General features: G+C 43.4%; 1 protein-coding gene across 6 annotated transcripts in view; it reads right to left on the reverse strand.

Moving 5' to 3' along the window:
* Nucleotides 1-22,915, reverse strand: part of FAT1 (FAT atypical cadherin 1) — a 206,393-nt gene that overhangs the window by 149,464 nt on the left and 34,014 nt on the right. Inside the window, exon 1 of one of the 6 annotated variants that reach the window (XM_083169346.1) lies at nucleotides 15,680-16,033. The exons of the other annotated variants lie outside the window; for them this stretch is intronic. The gene's annotated coding sequence lies outside the window, so the exon portion shown is untranslated. Of the gene's footprint in view, nucleotides 1-15,679; nucleotides 16,034-22,915 lie in introns of those variants that run through there. 6 annotated transcript variants of the gene reach the window in all.

Here is a 22,915-nt window from a genome sequence, read left to right on the forward strand (position 1 = left end):
GGAGAATGCACCTCGGAAACGGGTAATTTAACCATTTTCCCAAATATTTCCTGAAATATTCCACCCAAGCTAAATGCTTTGAGGTCAATGAATGAGCTACCATTCCCAAGTAAATCTGGAACCGAACAGCATCATATATGTGGTCTGCTCCCATCCTATGGAATGCCCTTCCATGCACAATAAGACTCTCCGCTAGCCTCCAAACTTTTAAGCGTTCCCTGAAAACGCACCTCTTCAGGCAAGCCTATCATATTTAAGTTCTACACGCATAACCCTCTGAGGCACTTATGTATTATATAGCTTCCCTTCTGGACTTGTAAATTGTTGGGACTGCTATGCTATTACTGATGCCTGTCCTTGTGTTTCCCTCCTATATACCTAATAGATTGTAAGCTTGCAGCAGGGCCCTCTAACCTCCAAGTCTGTCTGTTACCCAGTTTGTTTTATCACTGTCTACTATTGTAAAGCACAATAGAATCTGCTGCGCTATTTAAGAAACTGCAAATAAATAAATAATAAATAAATATATCAATCTAAAAGCAAATTCTTGCTCAATCTGTTCAAAGGCAACATATTTACAGCCAATATTTGCCAAGTTGCTAGTAAATTACCATAAAGGTGGATATTCAATTATGTAAATATTTTACAAATAGTCAGAAAAAACTGACTTTGCTATTCTATTGCAGCCATTTTAGGACAGTTTTTAGACATGTTTAGCCAATGGAATCATTTTTTTTATTATATATATATTTTTTTAAGTCGAAACGGCACAGGTGAAACATGACTAATAATAGTCAAAAACGGCTGCAATTTTGGTCTAAAAATCAGCACTTTAATTGAATAGGTCGAATATAAATTCCAGCTAAAAAGAGTGCCAATTTTTCAACCGTGGAAAAATCCACTATGGAATTCAATGCCCACCAATGCCAGGATTTCCAGTAACCAGCTTCCTCATTCCATACGGCTATGTCCGGCAGAAGAAACAATTTGTACTTTATCATTATACTGATTTAGCTACAGAAGACAATACATCCTGAATGACTATTCTGCACTACTTTAGACACCACAGCAGCGGTGACCAATGTCATCCTTTAGGATGGAAGATAGCAGATTCTTTACATGACAGCAATGAGGCCAGTTAAGGGCTTTTCTGCAAACTCTTTATTCTGTCTACATAAAAGAAAATGCAAAGCTGTATACAAGAATAAAGTGCACTGACGAAGGATAGTAAAACTTAACTACGAGGACAAATCAGAGATTCTTGTTAAGCAAAACTCTGATTGTTAAGATGAGAAAAAAAATGAACAGAACCTCAGGGGAAATGATTCACAATGTACATACACCTACCAATTTTAGTGTCAATTGTAGTCTTAAATCATTCTACCTACTTGTCACTTTTAACAATGGTTACTGGCTTATTGACCAATTCACTGTGTATACTTTGTGTTCTCTGCCAGCACTCCAGGGAATATTAGAAATCCTATGAAGCTTTCTCTTGTGAGAGGAAGAGAGAGAACTGTGCATCTTCATTTAACTAAAGGTCAATGCCATACACTTGTTTTAGACGGAACTCCGTAATAACAAGGAAAATATATCGTTTTACTCTTCAAACTAGAGATGGGCTAACCCATCACTCTGGATCACATAACAAGGTTCTTTTTTCTGTGAACAAATGAAACAAACTGCTGATACCCGTGTCACAAAATTATTAGAGGCAGGCACAACATTCAATTCATCAGCAGTATTACTAATGGAATAAGAATTAGGAGAATTTGAAAGTCCCTACAGACAGCATTATTATTATTTTTATTATTATTATTATTATTAATAACAGGTTTTTATATTGCGTAGCAAATTCTGTTGCGCTTCTCACAGTACAAAGCCACTCTAATTGACATGTTATGGTCGGTCCGGTGTAACACCATATACATAAGATTGAAAATTCACACAATCTCCTATATAATAGCCCAGATCTGTCACTGTGATTGTGTATAACACTGGGCGGAGTCATAGAGTGACAGATCGGGGCTAATAGCCTATCAGCGCAGTACTTGCCGAGATCGCCCCTCCCCAATATCTCATCAGGAAAAAAAAAATCACTCAGAGACTTGTAAGTAAGTAAACACCACCTGCAGCACACTCACACCTGCTCCTCCCACATCCACAGCACCACCGGACACCCTGCCCCACCTGCGGCCAACCCACATCTGCGGTACTATTGCGGCCAACCCACATCTGCGGTACTATTGCACCCACTTCACCCCCACACCCAGACCTCCTAAACCCACAGTACCCCAACACCCAGCTACCCCAACCGCCACCCGCAGTACCCACACACCCATCCCTCCATAACACATACCACCGCCACCCCCGCATCCACTTGCGGAAACACCACAACAGCCCCACTCTTGTAGTACACGCACACCCGCCCCTCCCGCACCCAAAGCACACTGGCCTCTCCCCTATCCACAGCATGCCCATTCCCCGTCTCTCACCATGGCCCTTATTCTGATTGACGCGTACTTTACCGCATACTTTCGGATCGCGTCTTTACGGCGTCTGCGCATGCGTGGAGAACGCAACGCGCATGTGCCACGCATTGACTCCGTACCTGTTCGGGCAAATCCCGTACAAAACTGTGCACCGCAATCAGTCGGGAAATATGGGCGTATTATGGGCGTCATGCGGAATGACACATGGGCGTAGTTTCAAAGTGGGCAAAACGGGGCGGAAACATGGGCGGACACGGGGGAGTACACTTATGTTGGGGGGCGTACATTCGGATAGCACTCCGAATGCACGCGACCAAAAAGGGCAGAAATGTGCGGTGTCCACAAGTGTACTATTGCTTTGCGGACACCACTCGTTCATGCGGTAGGCGAACGTACCGCCTAATGACTACAAGCATTAACACCTGAACCCAATAGAATCGACTCCTTTACTCATTACTCACTAATAGGACGCTTGTCAGTGCTTTAATTGAAACCATTGCTGCTTCAATTGCTGTAAGGGTTAATGTGTGCAATGCATGTGTTAGGCATGCTTGTAAGGATATATTGGCATCTAATTGATTCCAATTCCAAATAAGAAGTTTTTTATGAGGATAGGTAATTGAATAAGTGGGTCATGTGATGTATTGCAGAAGATACATAATAGTGGGTTGTTTGGCGTAAATACTCCGCTTACGTGCGGTAGCACCGCTTGGCTCCCGTTCGGATGCGGTATTCCCGAGCATACTCTGTAATACTCTGTAATACCGTGCAGAATCGGAGTGTTTCTCCCGCACACGCATGGTTTGTATGTCGTCCGTAAACACGCCCTGTTCTTAAAGAGTGAGTCCGTCCGAATGCGGAGGACACGTGGGCGTTTCTACGGACGATGGCCGCACGCGGCAAAACACCGTGGCGTACGGACCGCTCCGTAAGAATGCGGGAATATCCGCACCGATCAGAATAAGGGCCCATGTCAAGTCCCTCCATTGGTTACCGGTATTTTACCGTATTCAATCTAAAATACTTCTACTCACATACAAAGCCATTAACCATACTGCACCAGCATAGATCTCTTTACATATCACAAAAGATCTCCCATCTCGACCACTCTTTTCTACGCAAGATTTGTCGCTCTCTTCTGCACAGATCACTAGCTCCCATTCACTATTACAGGACTTTCATCGGGCTGCTCCCACCCTATGGAATGCCCTTCCATGCACAATAAGACTCTACTAGCCTCCAAACTTTTAATCGTTCCCTGAAAACTCACCTCTTCAGGCAAGCCTATCATATTTAAGTTTCACACACATAACCCTCTGAGGCACTTATGTATTATATAGCTTCCCTTCTGGACTTGCAACTTGGTGGGACTGCTATGCTATTACCGGTCCTTGTGTTTCCTTCTTATGTACCTATAGATTGTAAACTTGCAGCACGGCCCTCTTACCACCAGGTCTGTCTGTTACCCAGTTTGTTTTATCACGGTCTACAATTGTAACGCGCAACAGATTCTGCTATGCTATATAAGAAACTGTGGTACTTGTTTCCTAGCACGGCGCCACCGATTATAATTGTAAGCCATCAGGTCGGAAAAATCGGGTAGATCGCATCGCACCAACCCGATTTTTACATTGGAATGTAAAATGGTCCCTGAGACCCGATTTTACATTGGGCCCAATGTTAAACACCCCCCAGACCCCCTTTTTAATTGTATGCCCCCCCCTAATGGTAAATTATATGTCAAATGGCCCCCCATTGTTAACGCCACCCCACGTTGAACGGCAACCCGAAGCGATGGGCGGCGGTATGCGTGGGGGTAGTGGGGGTATGAAAAGGTCGGAGGATGCGTACCTCCGCCCCTCGCGGGCTCACTGCACTTACCACGCTTCGGGTTGGCGTTCATCGTGGGGTGGCATTAACAATGGGGGGCATTTGACATACAAATTACCCATCAGGGTGGGTATACAATCAAAAATCGGGTATGGGGGGGCCATTTAACATTGGTTCCTATGTAAAAATCGGGTCCATCGCATTGGTCGCATCGCATGCCATTAAAATGGCATGCGATGGACCCGATTTTAAACCCGCATTTAACATGACATACAATGTTAAATCGGGTCGGTCACGTCGGTCGCATCGCATGCCATTATAATGGCATGCGATGGACCCGATTTTTCAATTGTCGGGAAAGCTGTAAAAAAGCCCGAAATCGGGTCGGTCGGGTCCGTGCTAGGAAACAAGTACCGAAACTGTTAATAAATATACTCATAAGATACACTCATTCAAACAATCATTAGGGTGGACAGCTTATTTTTCACAGAAGTAAAAGTGTATAATTTTTTCATTACTACCGTGTTTCCCCGATAATAAGCCCTACCCCGAAAATAAGCCCTACCCTGAGTTCTGGACATCTGTCCAAAATAAGCCCTACCCCGAAAATAAGCCCTATCGAAATACACATTTTTACGGGTCCATGCACTAAAATATTGGTACAATGCCCCCCAGCTCGACCCCCGCTATCCCCCTCACCTACCCTGCATGATGGATGCCGCAGCGGTATGGTAGCATGGTACCGCTGAAGCCTCCCGGTCCCAGGGATGCATCGCGCATAGCGCATGATGTCACCACGCCTTCCACGCTGTGCTATACAGACTGGCGGGAGTGGACTGTCAGGAGCGGAGTGCCAGCAGCAGCAGCGGCAGAAAGCCTGACAAACGGGGAAAGGTGAGGGGCATGTACAGGTGAAGTCAGCAATGGTGGCATGATGGGGATAAAGGCAGCAATGGGGGCATGATGGGGATAAAAGCAGCAATGGGGACATGATGGGTATAAAAGCATCAATGGGAGCATGATGGGTACTGTATAAACTTAGCAATGGGGGCATGATGGGGACAAAAGCACCAATGGGGGCATGATGGGTCAATGCTATTAAAATAAGCCCTATAGTGTTTTTTGTAAAAAAAAAAAAAAATAAGACAGTGTCTTATTATCGGGGAAACACGGTATGAACTGATCGTTATTACCAATTGCAAGCACTTAAAAATTATGTATTATTGGGGCAGATGTATTAAGCCTTAACAAGAGATAAATTCAGGGGTGATAAGGAGAGATAAATGTCCAGCCAATCAGCTCCTTACTGACTTTTTTCAAACACAGCCTGTAACATGGCAGTTGGCAGGTGATTGGCTGGACGTTTATCTCTCCTTATCACCCTTGCATTTATCTCTTGTTAAAGCTTAATACATCTGCCCCACTGTATCTTGGAACTGGAGAAGGGCTGCTTTTCCAGCAGGTTGGAGGTGAACATTTACAATAACACTCCCAGTCAGCATAAGGCACAATGCTTTCTATTTTCATACCTTCAATCCACCAAGAAGCAAGCCACCAATTTCCTGCACTTTGAATGAAGCTCAAGAGTATGTTATGTAGAAATGTGCCTAATAAGACAGCAGCTATGGGTCTAATTCAGAACTGATGGCAAAGCACTTTTTTTCTTCAAATGGGCAAACCATGATTCACTGCAGGTAGGGCAGATGTAACATGTGGGTGAGATTTGTTTCTGTGCAGTGTAAATACTGGCTGCTTTATTTTTAACACTGCAATTTAGATTTCAGTTTCAACACACCCCACCCAAAACTCAAGGAGCATACACTCCTTTTTGGCTATGTGTAATTAATCGCTGCCATGAAAACACATAGGTCCTCACCTTTTAAAGCATCCTTTAGGGGAATTAAATGTGTGCCGATATTTCGGACAGGCCAAAATATCGGCACACACCTATTCGATGCAGCCGGGGATCTGCGAAAACAGCAGCAAATTCGCAAATGCAGCGGCTTTTCTTGCCAATGCAGATACGACTTCTTTTAAAAGTCAAATCTGCATTGGCGAAAATGGCCGCTAAATTGTCCAAAAATTATGCTGATCCGTGGTCTCACCGAAAATCAGAAAACATCTGACGGTGGAACACTTTAAATAGGTTGAATGTAAATTTGACCTATTGTTGGTGAAAATGCCGATATTTCTGACTTTCTTTTATTACATTTTTTTATTTGAATTTACATAACAAATGTGAGCGACGCTGGCATTGTTAGCGGATATTTTAAACATCCCTCACATAGATGTTGGCACTTAAAGGGTTAATACTGGTTTTAAAGTTATATGCAATGACTGAAGGTTCCGGCAGTGTAATGCAGGAACCTTATATTATTTAGTGAAACATCTTTTTCTAGGACGCCAGTGAGGCCAGTAGATGATTAGCTGTCGTTTGAACCAGTTATATGCAGCATGCTCATACTTTCATGCTATCGTTATGAAATACTTTATTTTATGGTCTGTCCCGCTGTGAGACTGCGGGAGAATTTAGGGGTCCCACAAACCTTCTCAAAACAGGCTGTAAACCACACAAGGAGATCAGACTTCCGGGTAATACCATTTTTATGTTAGCCCTTTGAGTCAATCCCTTACTAGCTTTTTAGAATGTGACAATGGATGTGCTGATGGGAACACTTCCACCTAACAAGCTACAGCACGTGAATGAACATGTCATTTTCAGCGCGGCTGAAGCCAGAGATTTGTGTTTGATAAACTCAATATCTTCTCTTCCTAAAACTGACCAATTATGGAACGATCCTCACCCAAGTACCCTGTGGCATCAACACTTCTGAATTGACTGCGGCCTATCAGTGTGGTCCCACACACCAAAGGATGATGCGACTGATCTGTGGAATTCTGGATGAAAGCCTTCCACGCTGCAATAAAGATCCAATGCCTGATATCAGTTGTAATATGCCAGCTTGTAAGACATTCCTAATAATCTAAACACCTTTTTATTGGCTGGTAAAATTGTCACATACATTAAAGTAAACACTACTCTATTGTATAAAGTCAGGGCCCGAAAAACAATGGTACACTACAGTAAAGTCAAACCCTTTTATGGTTTGAAACCACTGGACATTTGGTACTGTCTCAATAAATATTACATTTATGTATCTTTTATTCCCCTTGCTCGAATCTGAGCTCCTCGCAATGAGAATTACAGCGCTACATTAAATGAACATATCCTGCAAGGATGAAAGTAACATGTTTATTAAAACAATATGTGCAATGTGAACTATACAGGGATGGTGGTTTGTGCGGTCTCCTGGGCAGAAATATCTCTTGGTAAAGTGCAAACATACAGACAGCCGGAGTTGGAGAATGTGTGCTAGGTCCCAGTACAATGCATTTTTACTACATTAATGGAATTGTTTGGACAGAAGTGCTGTTAGTGCAAGTTCTGAGGAGTGCACATTGTTACACCTCAGACTGTAGGGAAAGTGCTGTACCTCCCCAAGAGGTGATAGATGGACCCACAAAGGCAACAGAACGCTGTCCCACCTGTGACAACAGGCACAACATTTATAATCTGCACCTGCCCTGATTTTTCCTATTGTAAAGCACGGCGCTGTTAAATCGCTATTTCTTCTTAGGCTGGGTACACGCTAGATGATATGTATACCGAACTAGTCAACCGGGGCAGCATATGGGGCACATCATGTAGTGCAGGGGTGGCCAAACCTGTCCTCAAGATCTACCAACAGTTCATGTGTGTCAGGCGGCCTGTGGATCTATAGTAGGAATGACAGTTAGTAATGACCACAGCTGTGCACCAGCTAGGTGATTTGGGAATTATGGACCATTGGTAGATCTCGAGGATTGGTTTGGTCACCCCATGAAGTGTGTGCTAGCATTGTCAGCAACATCCTCCGTCGGCCCTGCATACCAGCAAGGGCCATGCTGCCACTGCTCCGCACTGCCGGCTTCAATAAGTGTGTACGCACTTTCCGATGTCAGCCCCTCACGCAGGCGATATTGAGCAGAGCACATACCATATAGTTTGTACCCAGCTTTAAGGAACTTTGGATGTCATTGTGAGATCGCCATGTCAAGCTTAAAGCAGACTGAGAAAAAAACAAGAGGAGAACTGGGGCACTATAAGAAGATGAAGGGGTAATGCAGCAATTCTGTTGGTGCTATGGATGGGTAATACCTACGTATTATATATTAATACTGCGAGTTATCATGCCAACAAAGAATTACTATTTACCAATTAGAATGCAAACAATTCATTAAATATTCATTGGGGCAAAGGCAGGCTGGGCGTATGTATAGTGTGTGCAGGGAGCGGGTACAGGGTTAATAGTACATGTCCTGTGCCCTGTCTATGTAAACTATCTGCAATGCTAAAGAAGAGATCCAGAGAAGGAGTGCAGCGAAGTTAAGTAATTAAGGACTACAGTAATTGGAAACTTCTTACATTTTAACAAGTCATTTTTCCTTAAAATATGGATTTTAGATCTAATTGGACTAAAAGTTGCCAGCCAGACCCTGATTGGGGGTGTAAGAACATCTGAAGCAATTCCAGACAAAATTCTATGGAGCAACTAAATATGCTTACACACTGGGGGATTTCAGGGCATTTTTTAACTAGGGGTTATAGTGATGCACGGCCCCGAGTGTCCCTATCGCCTAGCGATTCATATCCAGAATGCTGGATAAATCTAGTTACATCACCTGTCTGGGCCAGTGTTCTGACTGGAGAACACAAAATCTCCCCGTGTGTAGGCCCTATTAGTGTTTAAATAATGGCAGAACAAACATTATGCAGAAACATCTTCCCCACTGATAGAATGAGGTTTTCCCTTTAGGAGACATGTCTGGACAAGTACCTGTACTTGCACTTTATACAAACAAAAGTTCCCTTTAATGAGAAATTTAATTGCAGCCGTTCTTATTAAAATATTTTCTAACTTATTGCTTCTTTCATTGTTAATCTGAAGAACGGGAAGGTGCTATTAAAATGTTCCACTTTTACAAAACAAAAGCCGGCCTGAGAAATAAAATAATAAGTGCAGTATGTTCAGGCTTTGGTCTCTATAGCAATATTTGTGAGATTGGCTCGTATATCTCCAGACAATATTGCCATGATTATTGGCATGTTTATTACTTATGCAGCAAGAAGATTTTCAATGACAGCAGATGTGATAACATGCTAAAAGCAATGTGCACTGGTACGTAGCACTGCACATGCTCAAACTTCATAACAGATGCCCTGTCCCCTGTTCTACCCCATACATGCATCAAAGCTGCTATGGCACCATGAGGTGGCAAAGTGTCATCTTGGAGTAGCAATGCAGGCCATGGGATGGGCACCATGCATACAATGTACTGCCGGTAATCAGGGGATCGGGTGCCAGGTGAGTCACCGACAGCCTGGATTTCGCCGGTCATTTTTCCAATATTGCAATCCCGACTGTTACAAGCCCGACAAACCGACTTACACAGGCTATTTTCCCTTGTGGGGGTGCATGACCCCCAAAGAGGGAGAATAGAATAGGTGGCGAGTGCATCGAGGCACCGAGCCAGTAGCGTGGCGAGCCCACAAGGGACTCAAATGGGCTCACCCCGTCAGGCTCCTAACAGTCAGGATTCCGATGTCAGAGAAACGGTCGGCAAGTTATACCATACCCAGGGGATCAGCCACACTTATCTTACATGGCGCCCTCCATAAGAACAGCAGCTGCTGGGAAATACTGCACATACACATCCGAATCAGCAGTTAGAAAGGGTATGGGTCATTTGGTTGACCATACGTTTGTCGACAGTCATTGGGTCGACACCACTAGGTCGACATGTTGAAAGGTCGACAAGGGTCTAAGTCGACAGTCAAAAGGTCAACATGGGGGTTTTCACCCAAGTGTTGACACAGTCGACATGGACACAGGATAAAGTGCACCGCTTCGCTTGCCATGCTTCGGGCTCGGTGCCTCGCTACGCTTGGCACACTATATTATTCTGCCACCACACCCTAGTGGATGGCAGGGCACAAATTACCGCCTATTGGGTCAAAAAAACAGTGAAAAACCCCATGTCGACCTAATGACCTGTCGACCATGCCACATGTCAACCTTTCAGCATGTCGATCTAATGACCGTTTCCCGTTAGAAAGAAGGGCTCAGTCAGGACGCAGCCACGTTCGTTGAATGAGTTATTCCTGATGAAAGCACATAGCAAATGCCAAAACGAGTGACTGTGTACTGAGTGCTGCTAATCTTGACTAGTTATTTATTTGAAACTATTCATCTATACCAGGGCTGGGCAACTCCGGCCCTCCAGATGTTAATGAACTACACATCCCAGGATGCTTTGCATTAGTTTTGCTATGTGGCCATGCTGAAACTGATACAAGGCATGCTGGGATGTATAGTTCATCAAAATCTGGAGGGCCGGTGTTGCCCAGCCCTGATCTATACCCTGACGGCTTCATCAGATAGAAGGCTTTTCCTCATGTAACGCTACTTTCTATGGTTTTATACAAGTTAAACTTAAGGATCTTTTTAACGTTTTTCTGCTTGATGTGTAGGAGAGAACATAAGTACTGTAGATCTCCCCTACAAAAGGATGTTGTAGAGTCAGGCATTAATGGAGAGATAATTGCAGCATCTTCTCCATTAACCCTTTTTATACAGCTGTGCGACATTCATTTCCACATGATGTAAGTTACAGGCTTGCTCGGTAAATAGACCTATTTTTTACTCATTATTTCTAGAATATATCAAAAACAGCAGAAAAAGAGGAAATGAAAAGAACTGTATTAAAATACTTTTAAAGCCTCTCCTACACACTATACGATACATTGTTATACATGGCACAACACAGCTATAATAGACTTGTGTTTTATAACTTTGGACTCTTATGTGTATTTGGTTTTTGTTCCAATTTTGTGGGTGCTGGCTTGCAAACACACAGCCCGTCATCACTGACACATTGTACTCACTAAATAATGTACAAATAAGCATTATTTCCATTTTTAAAAGCAAGACACAAATCAATGTCTTGGAAGTTGAGTTAACTATTAATCCTGAGGGACGGGCCAAAATAGTTCAACGTCAACATTTTCATTCGTTCCAACAGTTGCTAAGGGATGAAATACAGTCTAAACAAGATCTGTCTGAATAACAAAAAAACCCTGTTTTATGCTTCCTGGACAACCCTAAATAATTTCCTATTGCCTCTTCAACAGCTTGCTCAGCCTGTAATTTATTTTTTTCGTGAAGATTGACTGTATTGATTTGTGTCCTTCCAACAAAAGCTTTGGCCTACAGCATAGTACCTACTCAGAAAGTCCTGTGTTTGGAAAAACAGGCTGTAAAATACTTTGCAGAAGCAAATAAAGCTAGGTACTTCAGAAAAAAAAGAAAGAAAGGAGTATTCATAATAATATAACATATATATTACTGCTTTCTATTATTCACAGTAAAGGTCCATTCACACAGCGATAGAGGGTACACACGGTGAGATATCCAGTATTTTTCTATTTGATTCTGCTTCTAGAAGCAAAATCAAATAGAAAAGCGAATAGGCATCGAATGGTTTTTCTACATTTGATGCAGATTCGATCACAATGCACTCTCCAGTGTAGTGTAGATCAAATAGTCAGCAAGACTATACAGTACAGATCTGTACTATATAGTCAAATCGAAGGAATTTTCTGTACCATTGAATCCGATCCTGATTCGATCCCGAGATCGAAACGCAATCAAAATCGCACTGTGTGTACCCACTATGAGATTTTGTCTATGTAAGATTTTGACTATAATAGAACACTAGGATGTACACAATATAGTCAATATGGATTTGCCATAACAGTCTATGATGTCTTGAGATGCCGATACCGCGGGAGCGGGCATCGCAAGCCGTATAGACATGGTGTGGTATGTGCTGTTTTCTACCGATTTTGATTATATAGTCCAAATTGATAGCTCGTATCGCACCATGTATCAATTTGGACTATATTGATACATTAACCAAAACTTTGCATGCAGCAAAGCCAATCCAAGATTCACTCTTTGGGCCTTATTCTAGTTCACTCTTTCTGACAAAATCCTTCTTAGATGGACAACACCATGTGCACTGCAGGTGGGGCAGATGTTACTTGTGCAGAGAGAATTAGATTTGGGTGGGGTTTTACTTCAAAGTGAGATCTATATTGCAGTGTAAAAATAAAGCAGACAGTATTTACCCTGCACAGAAACAAAATAACTCACCAAAATCTAATTCTCTCTGCACATTTTACATCTGCCCCCCTGCAGTGCACATGGTTTTGTCCATCGAAGAAGGATTTTGTCAGAAAGAGCGAACTAGAATAAGGCCCTTTGAGTATGTGGTCTTCAGATATCGAATGTAAATGGCACCAATAAATCACAAAGATATTACAGCATATTAGCAATACAGATTAATTGGAGTTCTATGTCGGCAATGCTGTCAGCACATCAACCACACAATAGCCAAACACTGTACTTTTTAATATGCACACCTACAAGGCTATAATCTGGAATGCTCAATTATAGATACACAATTTTATACACACACACACTGCTGGGCTGCACTAGTACAAGTCTCCCCCTGCATTTCCTATGAACAGGGGATCTGATATATTTCGGAGAACAATAAACTTTATTTCCCCATCAGTTGTCTGTTTTCTTCCAGACTTATTTCCACAGCAACCACATAAATGTTGTTGCTGCTTGCTGGTGATAAGCAGATCAATAGGAGAAGGCATAGCAGCGCCTGGGGTGCGCTATCAATTATTTGTTTACCGAACTGGCAATACACTTCAGTGTATGAAGTGTGAGCTCCTCAGGCAGCGGGGTGCACACCCATATATTTGGCCAGGCTAAATATCACGCATGAATCACAAAGCAGTAATTACCAGCAAAATCTCTCTACAAACAATCGCATAGACGTGTAAGATGCAAACGCAGTTTGATTATCGATCTAGGCCAGTGGTTGCCATCTTCAGTCATGAAGTACACTCAGCAGGTCATGTTTTTTGGATTTCCTTAATCATGAAAGGGGGGGGGGGGGTTGTATTTTGCTGGATCATTAATAACTCCTCCTGTCCGCAGAGACAGAAATCTAGATTCTAGACAACATATGCTCTGCAACTATCAACATGGGGTACACTGGGACTTGTTGTTCCCCAGGATGCCTGAGGCAGCGGGAGGGTGACAGATGTCTACAGCAATAGTCAGCAGAGCACTTTATAGCATCCCATAACAACACACTGTTGCACATGCGGTGTAGCATAGCTAAGGCCTGGCCCCCCTTTGTTTCTGAAAAACACACAGCCCCTGGCAATGAATAGGTTAATGTTGCAATTAGACTTTCCATTATGTTCTGTATAGTGGAGCCAGATCGGGTAACACTCTGTCCTGTATTGTTACAGAAAGGCAGAGGTAATAAAAGTTTTTTTTTTCTCCTCTCTCTCCACCCTAAAAAGAGCCTCCTCTGCTTTCCCAGCTCACTCCAATAATGAAGTCTCTGCCCTGCCCCCATACACTGGGCTCAGAGCCAGCTGCATCCCCCACCAAACAGCCCAGCAGCCTCCCTGCACCCTAACAAGCCACCCCTCATTTACTGCACTATGGGGAAACAAACGTCTTTATTTCCATTGCCTATTTGTGGGAACATCCTCCCCTCAATGCTCTCCAGCAATGCAAAATGCTGGCAAGTTATTGGGGTTTGGGACGAGCCTGAATCCTGGGGTGTCAGTAATGATGTCTGCATTACCTGCTACGCTACAGATTACACTATATCTCTTTGTATGGAGTTAAGGAGCAACTTTTCCAGCGTCTGCATGGTGGTCTCTGCTCTCCCCTCCCCCTAAAAAGCTGCTGGCCGGCCACATCACAACACTGCAGCCTGCATGTGCTGCTGAGGCCCCAGCAAGGAAATATTCCTTCTTGGCACAACAAGTACACTGCACTCAGAGAGGACTGCTGGAAGAGTACAGCCCTCTCCCAATACAAAGCATACGCCTATGGCGTCCTGGGTCCCAGCACAGGCAATGAATGCAGACAAGGCTTTAACTCTCCCAGTGCCAGGATGACTAGTGCACCAGAAGGCAGCTCTACAAAGTGCTACACTGTATTCAACATGTGGCAACACAGACAATAAAAGTTTCCAGAATTTAGTTATATTTCCCCAGGTTTATTAAATCTACTCCTTGATTTCCCTGGATCCAAAATGAGGCATTGTCCTCATTACTTCCACAAGTATTACTGGGGCAGACATGTGAGGTTGGGAAGGTGTGTGTGTGTGTACACAGGTGGGGGAATCATTGTGACCCAGACAATCCACAGCTGGGCTAGAGGGAGGAAAAGTGTCATTCACCCTGCAGCATAAAAAAAAGCACCAACCTCACCATTACTGACTCATAAATCAGGGAGGTGGAGGAGGACAGTGACAGAGATCATACATGTCAGCCCACTGTTACATTCCTCCCAGCAAGGTCACAGATTTAGGGGGAGGGGGGTCAGGTACCAGCCATGAGCTAGACTCTCTGTCTGGGTGATGGGCACAGCTGGGCTCACTGCAGGTAGATGCATTACTACACAGTCCATCATAAAATATATCACTGGTCGGCTGGGATCAGTCAGTGTGACAGATGAAGCGCCAAGGTAGACCACCGGGTGACAACAGGTCATGTTTTCTGGATATTTGTGACCACGCATTAATGCGTTCATCTAGTTTGCTAGATCCCATCTGTATCCACTGCTAGAAATCCTGAGAACATGACCTGTTGCGGGTACTTGGATCGGATTTGAGAACTATTTAGGAAAAGCAACTTTGCCACTAAGGACACATCTGTCTTTAACAAGTCATAGCCTCGATGCAATGCTGCAGTGTAGCCCCAGGGAAGGGGAGACAATGAGCCCGGTACACGGTGCAATGCCCTGGCACAGGATGAATGAGTTCTCGTGTATAAGCCGGGTTCAGATGAGCCGGGTATGTATTGTTTTAACGATAATCGATTATTATGTTAATAATGAGCAGGCAGGTGAAGATATACGGAGTTTATTGCAAAAAATAAAAAATATAATAATTAAATCACATAATGTAACAAAATAAATACCAAGATGTTCTCGGCTGTGCCCCTTCTGCCCCCCAGCTGTGCCCCTGCCTGTACCCCCCAGCCAGCTATTAGGAATACCATAGTACAGCAGCGCCAGGTCAGATCGCAGCTACTGTACACACGCACGCTGGCAGTCGCAGCATAACGCAACAAAGAAGACGCCCGCTCAGTACATAAGCACATGCAGCGATCCGGACACGGTGCAGGTCACCGGGGTAAGTTCTCCACTTACCGGTCTGGTATACAGTATGTAGGAGCTGCAGCTCAGGGTGCTGCCCGGGTCTCCATCAGCTCCGGCTAAGTAGGGAGGAGGCTTTCACCTTTTCCGTCTCTTCCTCAACAAAGCCATAGCCAGGTGGGAACACCGCTAGCATCAGCCCCGAGTCATGGCACCAGCAAAACTTCTGCGCCTGGGGATTACACGCCGGTGACTGGGAGTAACAGGGCTGGGAGTCATGGGCAGGGGGTCAGAGGCACGTCCCGACTCCCGGGCAGGCTGAGGAAGGTGGGGACTGGAGACACAACTGTAGCAGCTTTCCCTGTGCCGCTGTGCGCTGCTGCTGCTACCTTGCCTGGCTGGGACAGCGCTGGCCGGGGAGGGGGCGGTGACATCACATCCTTCTCCTCCCCACTTCTCTGCACACAGGCACACTGGAAAAGTGCAGAGAGTGGGACTGTGGGAGACTGACACACTGTCCTGCGTGTCAGCAGCCTTTCTGCCGGCAGCCTAGCCCTAACCACAATATTATACCACTGCACCTAGAAAGTGAGAGCATATACTGGTCATTTATAGTAACGACATTAGCAGGACATGGCATGACTTCCCAACAGATTCATGCATTATGTATCATCCATTTCTAAATAATTGTGTTTCTGTACAGTAACACTTAGCAACAACATGGCAAACATTTATTAAGATACAAAAGTAACTTTTCACTTGTTACATTCTTGTCTACAAAGATAAACATAAAAAAAACGTGAACTTATATTGTTTATCTGGTACAACAGGGACATGATATCCTCAAGCAGCCTCACCCAGGTCCATTGTAGGGTTGCTGGAATTCCTTTAGAGAATTAAAATACAGATTTCCTACTGATAATCCCCCCCCCCCCCCCCCCCCCCTTTAAACCTAACTCCCACCTGAACCCTAACTTCCCCTAGCAACTGATGTCAGGATGAAAATAAAACTGTATACATATTGGGGCTCATGCGTAGTTGGATTCATACATTAAACATAGTACATAAAATAACATATTTCTGCCCATTTGCTTAGACTTAAGCGCAGATGGTGTAATGGTTAGCATTATTGCCTCACAGAACTGAGGCCCATAGCATGATTTTGATACCCGCCATGGCCCTAACTGTGTGAAGTTTGTACATTCTCCCCATGCTTGCATGGGTTTCATCCCACACTCCCAAATTATACTGGTATGTTAAGTGGCTCCCAACAAATGAATACTAGGATGTCTGTATGTATGTATGTGTACATGCAACAATCACGTCCGGTCAGATTATTGTAGTGTGTACACAACGCCTGGGGACAAAAGCAGTTACCTCTGATCTTGATTTCTGCCTATCACCTCAACAGTCTTTAGGGACATTTATCATTCGGAAGAGAATAAGTAATGTGTACTGTGGAAATCATTTCACAGGATTGTTTCAGCTTTAAGAAAAGAAAAAAGAAAATCATGGACCGCTTCTCTAATCTGTCAGGCGTGCCTAGATTAACATTCAACCAGGGCAAAAGCACAGGAAAGCTGTGGGCCTGATTCTGGTTCACTCGCAAAAGCAAATTCAGTACTTATGTAATATCTGGGCTCCCGTTTTTCTTATGAGACCGCGTCCCCTCGCGGGGCTCGCTGCGCTCGCCGCACTTCGGGCACGGTGGCTCGCTACACTATATAAAATCAACTCCATGCGTAGTTGGATAGTAGGGGTATGAAAAAATGAGGTGCATTTGACATGGGAGCCCAGATAATACATAAGTACCGCAAATTCTCTCTCTAATGGACAAAACCATGTGCACTGCAGGTGGGGCAGATGTAACATGTGCAGAGAGAGTTAGATTTGGGTGGGGTTTGTACTTCAAACTGATATCTATATTGCAGTGTAAAAATAAAGCAGTCAGTATTTACCCTGCACAGAAACAAAATAACTCACTCTCTCTGCACATGTTACATCTGCCCCCCTGCAGTGCACATGAGTTGTTTCCATTAGAGATAGAATTTAGTTTTGCGAGTGAACCAGAATCAGGCCCATTGTTCATATTTGTTTTGATAGAGAAATTGCATTCTCTATTTCCTTTACATAAATACCCCCCATATGGCAGGTGTAGCCATTCCTCACATAAACAAAAGTAGCCACACTTTTTAAAACAATCATATGCTGTGTTCAGAATCACTATAGTTGTAGGGGTGAATCCGCAATCAGAGGCAGTTGCTGTAGTTAGTGCTGGTTACCGACCCTTAATGTCACATTTATATGTGTTATAGAAAAGGGCATAGCTAACAAAGGTGCAGTGAGTGCAGCAGCAGCTGCTATGGGGCCCAGAGCTAAGAGGGGTTCATCTTTCATGGTACATATATATATATATGTGTGTGTGTGTGTTATAGGCACAGCTACCATAGGTGTAGGTTAGTGCAGTTGCTATCGGGCCCAGAGCTGAGAGGGGCCCACCTTCCATGTCACATTTTTGTGTTATAGAAAAGGGCATAGCTAACAAAGGTGCAGTGAGTGCAGCTGAGAGTTGCCCCCTTTCCCTGTCACGGTTACATGTATTACAGGTATAGCTACCATAGGTGCAGGATGTGCAGAAGATATGGGGCCCGGCACTGAGAGGGGCTCCCCTTTTGTGTGTCACGTGTTGTAGTAAATTGTACACAAGGGCATAGCTACCATAGGTTCAGGGAGTGCAGCTGCTATGGGACCAACAGCTAATTGTGGCCCACCTTCCCTGTCAATGTTACATGTGTTACATACATTTTACAACATTGGGAGGTACATTAGGGCCCTTATAAACTTTTGTCTTGGGGCCTACAATATATCTAGGTTTGCCCATGGACTTACTCATTGTAATGTGGTATAAAATGAACTGAAGGGAATGATGTTACATAAAAAGAATCTGGACTTTGTAATGTGGCAAATTAATTTATTTGTTTATTACCAGTTATTTATGTAGCACACATATTCTGCAGCGCTTTACAGAGAATATTTGAACATTCACATCAGTCCCTGCCCCAGTGGAGCTTACACATTCATTCTAGGGTTCATTTTTATTAGTGGAGACGTCACTATAGTGTGACATAACAAGAACTGGAGCAGTATAGTGTGACATAATGTGAAGTGGGCACTGTAATGTGGCTTAATATGAAGTGCAATCAGGCACATAATAACTAGGGCACTACTATGGGACATAACATCAACAAGGACAGGGGACATTCTTCAGCTACTGTACACCAGGATATATTTGCCTCTACATATGTGTCTGCCTCAAGGCCTTATTCTGATTCAATCGCTCCCCCGCTCGTTCACACAGGGGAGCAATGTTTTGCATCTGTGCATGCGTAGATGCTGGGTGCGAGCGGGCATGCCAAACTTGGGCATGGGGCCGCGACGATAGGCTGCACCCATGGAAACGCCCAGCATTTCATGGGTGTTCCCATGAAAACGCAGGGTGTTTCCAAGGAAATTTGTCCGTGACGCGGGTGCCGGCAGCTGACATCACCAGATGTCAGCTGCCCGTCCTCTTCCCGTACAGGTAGCACGCAAAGCTGTTTTAGTTTTGTGTGCACCTTCAAATCATTTGATGGTTGGCAACCATTGAATCATTTTGCCCCCACATGCAAGGCTGTGAATAGATGTTTAGGGGGGACTCACCAAGCAATGGGGGGGGGGGGGGGTTGCGGGCGGCCATGCGAGCGGCATTACATCTGCACCCAACACTGCGCAGTGTTACATGTGCACCAGAATAAGGTCCTCAGTTCACAATTCTGTGAACTCACTCTTATAGGCTCCATATATGGTAAATGCACTGCATTTCCTCAATTCACCAATCCAATTCACCAATCCAATTCACCAATCCAATTCACCAATCAAACACACTGATCCAGGAAATTCTGCATGTTAAAAATTCGCGATTTGCCTATTTCAAAAAATGGGGGTGGGGGTGGGTGTCAGCAAATCTGTGAAAGCAAACATATTGGAACTGCCCAGGCCTGAGTTTATGGGTATTGCCCCCAATCCATTGCAGATATATGGGGCCTATTAATCATTCTCTGCTAGCATAAGGAATCACAAAGTCCAACTCTGCATACATATGAAGGCACTAGTAAGCCCGCTCAAAACGAATGCTTCGAAAGCTAGTAGATATAGTTTCATATGCTGCCAACAGATGGCAGTGTAAGCCCGCTCAATGCAAATGCTTCCAAAGCTAGTAGATGTAGTTTCACTTGCTGCCAACAGATGGCAGTGTTTCAGGGACACACGGATACTAGACATACTGTATATATTATAGATGAGACTACTGAGTGGGCATATTTGTAGTGGCAGCCTGGTTATTGTTTGATGACAATTTCTCATGCTTGATCATCTGCCAGACACACATACTGTATATAGATTTATTTGGACAGCTAAATAAAAAAACTATTAGACTGTAACCAATTTAAGTAGGCAAATAATCCCCAAATAAGACGACATGGTGGTTAATGGGCAATTACATTGTAAGTAATTATACTATAAATGTATAAGACCATCTAACTTTGTCTCCTCTAAGTATGCTGCATAGGATAAAAGATGTTCATTATTCCTTGAACCAATGTCCGGCGTGGTATGTGAGCTCTTTTTGATCTGTCACTGAATCAGAAAATGCAGATTCATGGTGGAAGAACCACTTTGAAGACACTGACCTATTAACTGTAACTGTGGCATCAAGTATCTGAAGAAGATGAAGCGAAACGTGATTGAGGGTGAAAGCTGAGACCATGTGAATATTTTTAGAACAGCTATAATTACATGAGCCCTTGGGTGACATAATTAATGATATAACATGTCTTAAACCTGTACAATATATTATAGATCGAGATTTACACACCTATTTAACTTTTTTTTATCAAATTGTGTAGAAACTTCAATGTATGTATCATTTATTATTTTGTTGCTATGTATTAATATCTTATTGCAGGAGATTTCATAGAAATCTCTGTAAAAGGCTACTTAGCAATGCAGATTTCAGTCCCCAATTATTAACAATATGGACTATGACTGACGCCTGTGTATTACATTCCAAAAGGCAGAGTTTTTTCTCCTAAAGCATAAACAACTTTATGCCTATGGAGGCAATAATCATAGGAGAAGGATTTTAGGATCCCTCTACATTTGGCTCCAGAAGATAACACGCTGTGCGTGTGCAGTATCCGTTTCTCAGGATTAGGGGGTATTCAATCTCCCGCAGCCATCTCCCGAAGGGGGATATGGTTGCGGGGCCCTATTCAATGCTGTCTTCCCCGACAGCATTGAACAGGGGATCTTGGCAGAACGCCCGACTTCACAAGCAGTCGGGCTCGTTCTGCCAAGACTGGCCAGGAAGTGTCCAGCTCCCGGCTGCAGCTTGCCTCTTCCCTGCCACAGCTCAAGGCCACGCCCCCTTCTCGTCCCGCTGCAGGCGGGACATTGAATCCCGCCTGCAAATTCTCAGTCGAGCAGACCGAGAACGGGACAGGGTCGCGGCTGTCGGGCCAAGATTGAATACACACCTTAGTCTTTAAAAATGCTTCACCTATATAACTCGCAGGGACTTTAAAATATCTGTAATTAATCTCTCGGAGAATACACACAGAGAGATCTGTGCTTACTTTCTAAGCAATCTAGTCAGATTGCTTAGAAAATATCACAAATTTGCTCCGTGTGTACACCCCTATACAGTGCAAAATATATCCTATAGAAAATATAGACATGTAACCTATTGAATAATATTATAAAAACCTTAAAACACATATTCAGTTTTCTACAGGAGAGAAGTTACATCTTGTATGTCCTTTGCGGGCAGTGGTTGGTGACAGATGTATTCTGTCCTCTACATCCAATATATATTGTAGGGGTTTATACAAGTTCAGCAGAAATACAGATAACCTCGCTCACTAAGATATAAATAACATTCATCATACTGTAAGTCTGAGAAAATCCCCCCACATCTATCAACCACTTGAAGCAATTTCCATAAATAGTCATAACATAGAAAGATAATGGAACTTTAAAGACAAGAGTCCAGCAGGCAGAGATGTGTTCTTTCAAGTTTAAATAAACTTCATAAAGTAACATAGAATCTGGTCACAAATGTTCAAGCAATGCAGTCACCGCTCAGTCAAAGGAAACTATTTCAGACATTTGATAAGTGCTGTCTGGTGCTCTGACACTGTATCTCTGCCAGGAGATTCATAAATCTGACAGTGATGGGCAAATGTCATTTACAAGTTGATCTTTGAGGTCAGGGGCTCTTAACCTTGTTCTCAAACCCCCATAAGTAGTGAGGGACAGTGCTTAGAGAAATGACACTGATAAACAATCTAAACCTTTGCACTTCAGAATTGTGCATGTACATTTTTTTCTTAGTATTTCTTCTATTAGTGTCACGATTTTTTGGATTACTACAGGTAACATTGTGGTGAGCCTTCCCCTTTGCTGAAGACTCAAACGCTTTTCCTCTAGGATCCTCCAGTTCTGCAGTTTAGAAATCCTGCAGGTCTATAATGGATGATGAAAGTGGATGTAATTGTGGAAACTGTAATCTACTGTACATACTTTTGCACAAGATTTTGCCCCAGGGAAAGCTGTGTCAGCAAGTACTTCCTGAGGGATAAAGGGAGGCAACTGATCTCACCCTATGTCATTTTAATGTACAACTTTGAGTGAATATTTAAAGGGCAAATTGGAGCAGGTCTAGCTCTCCGATGGCTAAATTAACTAATATTCTAAATCTATTTTGTACTTACAGCCATAAGTTATCCCTGCTAACTAAATTATGTTAACAATGTACTTCTTACCCCCCCCCCCTCTCTCTATATATATATTAGAGATGTGCAGGCTCTGATTTACTCTGATTTCAAAGCAGGATCTTATTGGCTATCAACTGGCAACAACTGTCATGTTCCTGATTTGAAATCAGAGAATATCAGAGAAAATCAGAACCTGCACATCTCTAATATATATTTGTGTGTATAGAAAGATATAGAAAAATATATGTAACTACAATGGAGGAGGATCACACATTGTTTCCATAACAACTATTAGGTTTAACAGACAGTACATTTAGCATTTAATGTACACTTTCCACCCTGTCATCTAGAATAGCTATTTTGAATCTTACAGGAAGACTATACAGTATCTCCAATTAGATGTCAGGGCTGAAAAACAGGCAATTGAACCACAAATTGATTATCTGGTTGGGACAATAAAACATGTTGAAACTCATTG

This window comes from Crinia signifera, chromosome 1 (genome assembly GCF_055691185.1).
Source record: "Crinia signifera chromosome 1, ASM5569118v1, whole genome shotgun sequence".
Classification (NCBI taxonomy): Eukaryota; Metazoa; Chordata; class Amphibia; order Anura; family Myobatrachidae; genus Crinia; species Crinia signifera.